The sequence below is a fragment of the Nicotiana sylvestris genome, chromosome 2 (assembly GCF_000393655.2).
Source record: "Nicotiana sylvestris chromosome 2, ASM39365v2, whole genome shotgun sequence".
NCBI classification, from domain to species: Eukaryota; Viridiplantae; Streptophyta; class Magnoliopsida; order Solanales; family Solanaceae; genus Nicotiana; species Nicotiana sylvestris.
The window spans coordinates 116,839,643-116,849,725 of NC_091058.1; the positions used below are offsets into that span (position 1 = coordinate 116,839,643).

At 36.5% G+C, this 10,083-nt stretch overlaps 1 long non-coding RNA gene across 2 annotated transcripts; it reads left to right on the forward strand.

The window, feature by feature from the left end:
- The first annotated feature begins 368 nt into the window (after positions 1–368).
- On the forward strand, positions 369–8,858 carry LOC104237135 (uncharacterized). 2 transcript variants are annotated; one of them, XR_011405470.1, is made up of 7 exons: positions 369–577; positions 692–748; positions 4,660–4,745; positions 5,030–5,709; positions 5,812–5,881; positions 6,950–8,160; positions 8,249–8,858. It is a non-coding gene; the product is annotated as an uncharacterized lncRNA (long non-coding RNA). The 2 variants fall into 2 exon arrangements; XR_011405469.1 differs by having other exon boundaries at positions 392–577; positions 4,620–4,745.
- The last annotated feature ends 1,225 nt before the right edge of the window (positions 8,859–10,083 follow it).

Consider the following 10,083-nt stretch of genomic DNA (forward strand, 5'->3'; position numbering starts at 1 on the left):
TAAGAAACACTCAAGAGAATTGGAGAAATTGGGATCAGAGATAACGTAGGTGATGTGAGTGAGAGGAATTTTGAGATTGAACATTGTATTTTCAGGGAACGGGGGAAGAGAATGACATGTATCAAAGTAGAGAGAGAAAGAAAATAGTGTAACTGAATAGCGTACTTAGTGGCTTAGGGTTAGGAGGTAACCAAAATTAGATATTTTGCTATAAATATTAAAAGGTATTTATAGAATATAATATTTCTAAATAATATTTATTTAAAATAAATAAGGTGTTAATCTTTGCTATATGAGGTAAAAATTCCTTTTAAAAAAAAGAGGACGTATCTTTACAATAGTTACTTTCATTCAGCGGTGTCAAGAGCAATTTACCCAATACAAAAAGAACCCTGCATTTTCCTGAAATTACTGTTTAAGCCACTATAGCACGCAGTCCGCGTTGCGCTTAAACTCACCTCCCCTGCACTATACTTCCCTCACGCCAATTTCATTCATTTCCGGCAAAGCTTTCCGAAAAACTGGAGCTCTAATTCTCCAAATCTTTCTCTCTCTACAGAAATCTGGCAAAACGATGGTGAGTATTAGCAGAGATATCATCGGAGAAATACTTTTCTATTCATTCCACTTTGATTCATTTGTTTAATTCACATGCATATTGTAACTTTCATTTTTCTATCGGAATTCACAGGTTGTGGCTCAGAAAGTGAAGGAATCAGAAATTATGGAGCAGGACTCACTACTCCTGGTAAATCCCCTGTTTAACTTCATCCTTTGCACATTTTTCTTTTCATCCGCTATTTTTGAACACGTTAAGATCGATCACTACTGTATACACTGGATTTCACTTGAAACTTAAATCTGTTCAATTGCAAATTGATTGATTGGAACGCTGATTATTTAGAGAGTTGATTTACATCTTTAGCTTTGGTTATTTTAGATTGTTATTTTATATCTCTTTGTTAGTGAATTTGGTGATAAAGTACCTAAAATTTTCAAATATTGTATTGAAGTCTCAGGCACATGGATGGTGATGATTTTAGTGATAAATCTGTTCTACCTTTAGGTTACCTCTTTCTGCCAAGTTAAATTTATCATGCTATCAGTCTCTTTCAGTTATCTGCGTTAATTCCGTTAATGCTTATATAACAAGCAGAGATGAAAATTAAGAAACTCATGCCCATGGATGCTGAATCACGTCGACTGATTGATTGGTTGGGAAAAGGCATGTTGATCTTTGACTAGTCTATCATACTTTGTGTTAGATTTTATATTCTGCCCTATCAGTTCTTTACACTTCTTTGTTATTTGGAGGTGTTTATGATGCATTGCAGAAGAAGTATCTTAACATACTCTTGTTCTGCGTGTGCAAAAAATAGATGGACTAACGACCGAGGAATATGCATGTGTAACGACACGACTGGTCGTTTTGAACATTTGCACTTTGCTCGACAGTTTAAGGGCACGAGTATCTTCTCATGATGTATTATGACGTGTGTGAATCGTTGGTTTTGGTTTTCAAGTTACCTGGAATCGATTTGGAAGAATAAACTTCAGAATTGAAGCTTTAAGTTGGAAGAGTTGACCAAGTTTGACTTTTTAGCATTTTGACCTCGGATTGGGGTTTTGGTGATTCCAATAGCTTTGTATGGTGATTTTGGACTTAGGCGTGCGTCCGGATTTGGAATTGGAGGTCCATAGGGTAAATTGAAGCATGTCGGCGAAAATTGGAAAATTGAAGTTTTGGAAGGTTGAGAAGTTTGACCGAGAGTTAACTTTGGTGGTATCAAGGTCGGAATGCGATTCCGAAAGTTGGATTAGCTCCGTTATGTGATTTGAGACTTGCATGCAAAATTTGATGTCATGCCGGGTAGATTTGATATGATTCGGTGCAAGCTGTAGAAGTCTCATAAGTTCATTAAATTCGATTTGAGGTGTGTTTCATAATTTCGATGTTATTTGACGTGATTTGAGGCCTCGAGTAGGTCCGTGTTGGGTTACAAGACTTGTTGGTATGTCCGAATGAGGTCCCGAGTAGCTTGGGTGAGTTTCAGATAGGTTTAGGTTGTGTTGCGCTTGTTTTTTTTTTTTGCTTCGGCACCGTTTCTTCAAGCATAAATAGTTTCATATTATGCAAATGAGCTCAAAATTAAGTTTTTTTGAAGCATTAGATCCGTATCGTAATTACGGAGCCATAGCAAAAAGAATCGTGGAATTCGGACTTTGTATGAGAGAGTTATGCTCATTTCCGTGTTGGAGAGACTGTTGGTTTCTGGTGTACTCGCAATTGCGAACTTTTTTTTATCGCAATTGCGATGTCCAGTTCGCAATTGCGACATTTTCCAGCCCTGTTCTTGTTCGCAATTGCGAAGGCTTCTTCACTTTTGCGAGGGTTCGCAATTACGAACCCTAGATCACAAATGCGGCATCATCAGCTTGTTTTCAGCTGTGTAATTCGGGTTTTTGATTCATTTTGTTATATTTTGAACCCTAACCTCGATGAGAGGCGATCTTGTGGAAGGATTTTCATACCAAACTATCGAGTAAGCAATTTTAATCAACTTTCAATTATATTTCGTGATTATACATAAGATTCAACATCAAATTCATGAGAATCTAGGAAAAAATTTGGGGATTTTGTCAAAGCTTTGAAAAATAAAAATTTGGGATTTGAAAGTCGAATAGGACTCGAATTTGGAAACAAAATACGTATATAAACTCGTGGGGGCTATGGGTAGTCAAGACCTACACTTGGACCTAGGTTTGGACCGGGCAAGCCCGGGGTTGACTTTTGTTGACTTTTTGAAAATTGTTTAAAGGTCATAACTTTATTAATTGAAATTGTTTTCTCTTGCATTGTATGATGTATTTAAGTCATTTTTGGCTAGATTGAGTTGGGCGGAGGTGAATTTGTAAAGGAATAAGCTAATTTGAGTATTTAGTTGGCCGAATTGAGATAAGTGTCTTGTCTAACTTTGTTAAGGGAATTTTTCCTACTATTTGACATTATTTGCTACATGCGGGGGTGATACATATATGACGTGACGGGCATACATGCATGTGCCAGGGTTAATCATGCTCGGGAGTAAATTATACTATAAATTGCACCTTGTAGAATTACATGACCATTCTTGCTTCATGTCCTACTTGACTTCTAGATCACTAAGAATATGGAATTAAATGTTAGAAATCAAGATTTAGTTTATTATAACTTGATTAAAATTTGACGGGATTTTGAGAAACATTGATGTGTCTAATTTGGTCATCATTATGTTCAATCATTAATACATTGCTATGGCCGATATTCTTGAGATATTAGATTTTTTTACTCGTGTTGTAGATCATTCTTGAGATTTGTTGAAATACTTGAATAATAAGGTTGTCGAGAGTTTATTGAACTATTGTTGGCTTGAAAGTTGTGATTGGGGTTCATTTGGAATATTCGTTTAAATACTCTCCTTGACGTTATTTATGTTTCCTACCTTGTTTGTCATTGATATACATATGCTTGGTAAGGAAGAGTGTAAAGCACGAAGGGTGATGCCGTGTCATTGTATACATATTATCATGCGAGGGAGAGTGTAAAATACGAAAGGTGATGTCGTGCCATTTCATTTGAGAGTAAAAACACAAAGGGTGATGCCATGCTATTTCATTTGAGAGTAAAAGCACGAAGTGCGATGCCGTGCCATTTCATTTATATTATCCTGATCTCATTTGCATTATCATGTAAGGATGAGAGTAAAAGCATGAAGGGTGATGTCGTGCCATTTCATTTATATTACCATGCTTTTATATTATCATGAGTTCATGGCACGAAGGGTATTTCCGTGCAGGCGAGGACAAGGGACATGTATTACGTTGTGATATGTTTTCCTTGTGTGTACATTCATGCCTTTACCTGGAGTTACTACTGTTGCACCTATGTTATCTACGTGACGTGTCGTCGTTGTTTTGTCTTTGTCCTCTATCTCGATTGTTGTTGGTGTTGTTCATGCCTTCTATTTATTTAACTTGCAAATATCATGCTTTCTTTCCTGCTGTTATATCTACATCTATGTCGTATCTATTTTGTTGCACTTTAGTATAAGCCTTCTACCATGTTAGTCGTTCATGCCTCTATGTGTTAGCTTATAAAGACCATGCTTTTTCCTCTTATTTGTTATATCTACATCTATGCCTTCTACCATGCTAGTTAGGTGAAATTATGTTCTTCTTTCCTAATTGATGTCATTACTCTTATGCTCCTACCTAGTCTATTACTGTTGTCTATATGTACTGCCTTGTTCATCATTGTTACTTGTGTATTTCTTACTGTGTCATTACTGTTATCAGCATTTCTTTCACCTGGTTGGTATTGTTACCCGTATATTTGGTGAGGATGAGATAAATGTACGAAAGGTGTTGCCGTGCCATTTGATTTGACATCTTGAGGAGTTACTATCGTGGTTTGTTGGTTATCGCTCTAAGTAAATGATTGGTCGAGATATTTGGAAATGTTAAATTGCTAGTACTCAGTTATTGCTTCACATATTCGTTTCATGTACTCTTTTCTGTTATATTGTAGTATTGTTCTATTGCTTTTTCTCAGCTTTCATCGCCTTATGGTGCTTGTGAAGGTTTTCACCAATAAGACTCTCTCGTTTTATATCTCTCCAGCTGGGGATTTGGAGTGTTGCTGGTATGACTCCTTCTGTTGGAGATTAGAGTCCTTTCTGCTGTGGAACAAAATGTTATGTTCGCCGGTAAGACTTTTCATTTGTCTGACTTGGCATTTTTTAAAGACTGATCAGAAGGTCTTTCTTTGGACCGTAATGTGAGTTTTGGATAGGCTAGAAAGAAAGGGTATAAAAGGCTCAAAAAATACATTAATTTTGGGTTATTAGTTACAACCTTACAGTACAGGTTATATCAGTGAGTATCTTTTAACTAAAAAGTCTCGTCACTACTTCACCGAGGTTAGTCAAGATACTTATTGAGTACATGAGGTCGGTTGTACTCATGCTATACTTTTGCACCTTGCATGCAGATTTTGGAGCGGAGCTGCGGGTGATGTCGGGAGCTGACTCTGAAGATGTTCGTGCCTTCTGGATGTGGCTACCACTTGTCCCTGGGTAGTCCTAGAGATGGATTCTGTTTAAGTACCTTTCAAACAGAAGTTGTATTTATTTCATATTCGTTTTTACAACAATCTAGTCTTAGTAGCTCATGTCTTGTACTACCAGTCCTTGGGATTTTATATGGAAATTCAGTTATATCGATTGCTGATACATTTATTTTATTAGGATTGTGTTAACTGTTAATTGGCTGACCGTCGAGTTAGGTGCTATCACGACTTGTGGATTTTGGGTCGTGACAGCATGTATGACAACAAGATAGGACGGTTGGATTTGGACTGTAATTAGATAGTTATATGTTTGCACTGATATAATTATATCACAGGCTGAGTAGTTCAGCATCTCAGAATAGCATCGCTTGAAATAATGATAAAGCTAAAGAATATCCATTTGATGTTAATTTTATATCATTTGTGACACTATAATCTAAGCCTGAGGATAACTGATAGTGCTAGTTCTCTACTTGCAGTTTCTTTCTGTTATTCAAACTCTGACAGCCAAGAAAGTGTCAATGGATATGAAACGAATTGGAATGAACACGGGGAAAATTCAAGTGTGACTCAACCACTGAAATAACACCCAATCAGATGAGGTAGTTATATTGATGTCATGAAATTCTAGTTCACTGTTTCGTCTTAAGCTAGTTGATTTTGGATAGCTAGAACCACTGAGATAAGAAATAGCACTGTTTCAGGAGTTCTGCGCATAAAATGGTCCGTACATATATTCAGTTGATGAGAACTTTGGATAAGATGCCAGAAGAGGTAAAGCTTTATGTTATTCTTTAAAGACAGGCTGCAATATTCATTAACCATTGGTGTTCCAATTTTTTATTTTTATCTGGTTTATAATATCAAATCCTTTTCCTCCTTTCCTTTTTTTTCAGCGTATGATACTAATAAAGCTCCTTTATTATGATGATGTTACTGTATGCCCTTCCCTCAATTTTTGTGTCCTTTCCTAGCTTCGTCAAGATAAATGTTTGTCAAGCATAGGTTTAGCATACCTTCAGTCAAGATAAATGTTTGTCTCTTTATGCATGCGATCACCACCATCACCCAAATCGCTGATTAGCGTTTCTAATGCTTTTGCAAACGGTCACTCCCCAGAATTATCAGATCAAATAAGAAGAATTTAAGTGATTCCTTCCTGGGATATCTGGTGGTCTGCCTGTCTTAACCAATGGAAAATCCCCTGAGTATTGGTTTCCTCCTCCTACCTGAAGGATATGGAAAGAACATATATCCAAATAACATCCGATAGAATGAGGAGAAAGGTTTAGTATTCTCATTTAGTTAAGTAAAGTTCTCAAAGTATGAGAGGAGGGCATATATATAACAGTATCTTATTTCACTAATTGAAATCCTGTTATGAGCTGTATTGAGTTTAGATGCTTAATTCCTGGAATGCATGTTCGTAATGGACTGTCATGTCTCAGGCTTTGTATCATGATCTGCCAATGAACTATGTAATGATTAGAAAACTTCAAAGTGAACTAGGAGGAGAAGTAAATCAAACTACTGTGAGGAAGCTAATAGATAAAATGACACAAGATAGGCTTTCTTGAGGCTAGGCTATGTACTCACTGGCAAGCTGCATCTTTGGCTTTGCACGGAGGAGAAAGAAATAAATAACAGTTACACCATTTGTTGGATCGCTTCCGTTATTGCAGGCAAGTGTGTGATCCACTCGGACTTGACTGAGAAAAAGCTGGTTGAGGTTAAGAAAGTCCTAGAGAAAGATGTCATGATAATAGTCATGAGTTTATATGGGTTCAATAGATATTACACTGTTGTAGTTTTAATTCATTTATTAACTATGTCATTGGTCAGGATGTGGACATGAACTAAATCAGGTAATCCAACAATTCAGAACTTCCTCTAGTGTTTACTCAAGTCAATTTATGGCTGTCGTCAAGACTACTATCACAAACTCTACGACAGCTTTAGTGCGGGTTAATTTCACTGACGATCACTTAACTATGTTTCGATTTTATTAAAGTCACTCAATTTTTTTTGTCACTTAAAAGTAACTAAACTTTCTCATTGTCAGTTAAAAGTCATTTTGGCTCAAACTCTTGCCATAAATATGACATGACATAAAATTTAATGAGAAAAATCCAAAAATAAATGTCACATAAGCTTAAATAGACTATACCCACTTTAGATCCATTTCTCCTTTAAGGTGATTTGACCTATAACCCAAATGGGTTTCAATAGGGGAAAAAAAAAACACCCCTAATAAAATTAGGTCCTGTGATGTTTTTGTAGGATTTTTATCGTACAAGTACAATATTTCTTTTGTCTAAACAATTGCAATAGGTTGTTTTAAGTGTATGTTCATTTTGAAAATAGACTCTTATTAGCCTAATTATTATTATTCTCGTATGCTTATGATACATTAATATGTTATGTAAGATGAATACAATACTATTTTAATTTCACTAGAAAATTATAAATATGTTATATGAGTTGGATACAATACTATTTTAACTTCAATAGAGTTATAAAACGACTTGGATGAGGCATACAAATAAGATAAGCATTTTTTTAGTATAGAATAATTATAAATGGGCATTATGTAACAGAAAAGACAAGAATTTTGTAGTATACGATAATCATTTTAAACTAATGTGAAATTTAATATTTTTTTATTGAAAACATTTGGGTTATGGGTCAAATCACATTAAGGAAGAAATGGATTTAAATTGAGTATGATCCATTTAAGCTTATGTGGCATTTATTTTTGGATTTTTCTCACTAAATTTTATGTCATGTCATATTTATGGTAGGAGTTTGAGCCAAAATGACTTTTAAGCGACAAAAAATAATTGAGTAACTTTAGTAAAATTAAAACATAGTTGAGTGACCATCGGTGAAATTACAATCATAGAGATCTATCCACCTGCGGTGCTCTCCACTCTATTGGATCAGATCTCACACGATCAAGACAGAAGTCTGATGCATACCAGAATGGCTCTCTTGAGCGATCGAACTGTCTCAAAGAGAAGAAACCATGAAAACACACCTCAAGCAGAGCTGAGGTTGGTTATCTCGTGAACTGCAACTAATCTGAAAAGTTTGTTACTGCAGGAAACTCGATCGTTAAAACTTACATATGACATTATGCAGCCTGTAGCTTCTCGTGAGAGTTTCATAGCTGGGAATGAGAATGGAAAAACTATATGGAAGCACAAACAAAGATAATGAGTCTGAAACAGTTGTCTGTAGCAGGTGCAAGTCTAGTCAGTATACGCGTACGTAACAGGAAAGCAAGCATCGTATGCATCAAATTTCTCCAGAGGAACTTGGTTACACTTCGCAATCTAGAAGATCATTCTTCTTGTTACCTTTTTTGGGGTCTACAGGTAAAAGAGCCTATTCTTCAGTATGTGAAACGCCAAAAAGCTAAAATTTGTTGAAGGTTCGTGAACCTGGATTCTCAGTTAGTGACATTTCTTGGTAGTTTACTTAGAAGTCTTCTTGTAATAATCCGAGCAGTTTTACTCCTATTTGTTTCATCTTGGAAATTTCACTTGTTAACTAGTAGCATATATACTGTTGGACATGATATGCTAGTGTTGAATTCTGTAATGAACACTAATTCAATGTGTGTGTGAGATTGATCGAGAGAACAGAAGAGAAAATAGAAGCAGAGGAGATAGAACTGTAATAGAGTTGCAGAAGAAAATGATTTTTTTCTCTTACATTTACAATGTGTAATACAAGTATTTATATACAATTGACTAACCATGGTTAAGTTAACAACTAACTATAGTTAAGTGACCCAACTAACTAAGTACCGTGTGCACTGGCACTATCTTCTACACCCCCCCTCAAGCTAGGGGAAATGAAGATGTTCTTCATTCCTAGCTTGGAAAGCAAGTGATGATGCTGCAGACGAGAAAGACCCTTAGTAAGAACATCAGCAGGCTGTTCAGTCGAGGCAAGGTACATAGTCTTGACCAAACCTTGCTGGATCTTCTCGCGAATGAAGTGACAGTCGATGTCAATGTGCTTTGTCCGTTCATGAAAAACAGGATTGGCAGCAATCTGGATAGAAGATTTGCTATCACAGTGAAGAGGCACAGATAGATGAAGCTGAACATTGAGCTTTTTGAATAAGCCAATGAGCCAAGTGATCTCAGCGACCGTTGATGCCATACTCCTGTACTCTGCTTCAGCAGAGCTCCTTGAAATGGTAGACTGCTTCTTTGACTTCCAGGAGATGAGAGAATCACCATACATGATAAGGTATCCTGTGATAGATCGTCTAGTGTTGAGACAGTAAGCCCAATCTGCATCACAAAATGCATGCAGCTGGGCAGCACTAGAAGCAAAAAAGAGAATACCCAAGCCAGGAGCAGACTTGATGTATCTGACCACACGGCTAGCAGCTTCCATGTGAGACACTTTGGGAGCATGCATAAATTGGCTAAGAGTTTGTACCGCAAAAGAAATATCAGGACGGCTGATAGTCAAATAAAGTAGTCGACCAATCAGTCGTTGATATACACTGGGGTCAGCAAGCAATTGATCATCATTTTCTCCAATATGTTGATCAAAAACAACTGAGGTAAGCTTAAGATTAGGCTCCAATGGAGTAGCTAAAGGCTTAGATCCAGTTAACCCCAAATCAGAGAAGAGTTCTAGAGCATACTTTCGTCGATGCATCAATATGCCCTCCTTACTTCTAGCAAATTCTAACCCAAGGAAGTATCTAAGCTCACCAAGATCTTTAATTTTGAAACTATGCTGTAGAATGTCCTTAGTTTCCTGAATGAGATCAGAATCATTGCCTGTGATCAAGAGATCATCTACATAGATAAAAACTACAACTATTTTGTCCAGCACCTTCTTAGTGAGTAAAGAGTAATCTAGATGACTTTGAATAAAACCAGAAGACACCAAAGCAGTAGTTAACTTGATGTTCCATTGACGAGAGGCTTGCTTAAGTCTATAGAGAG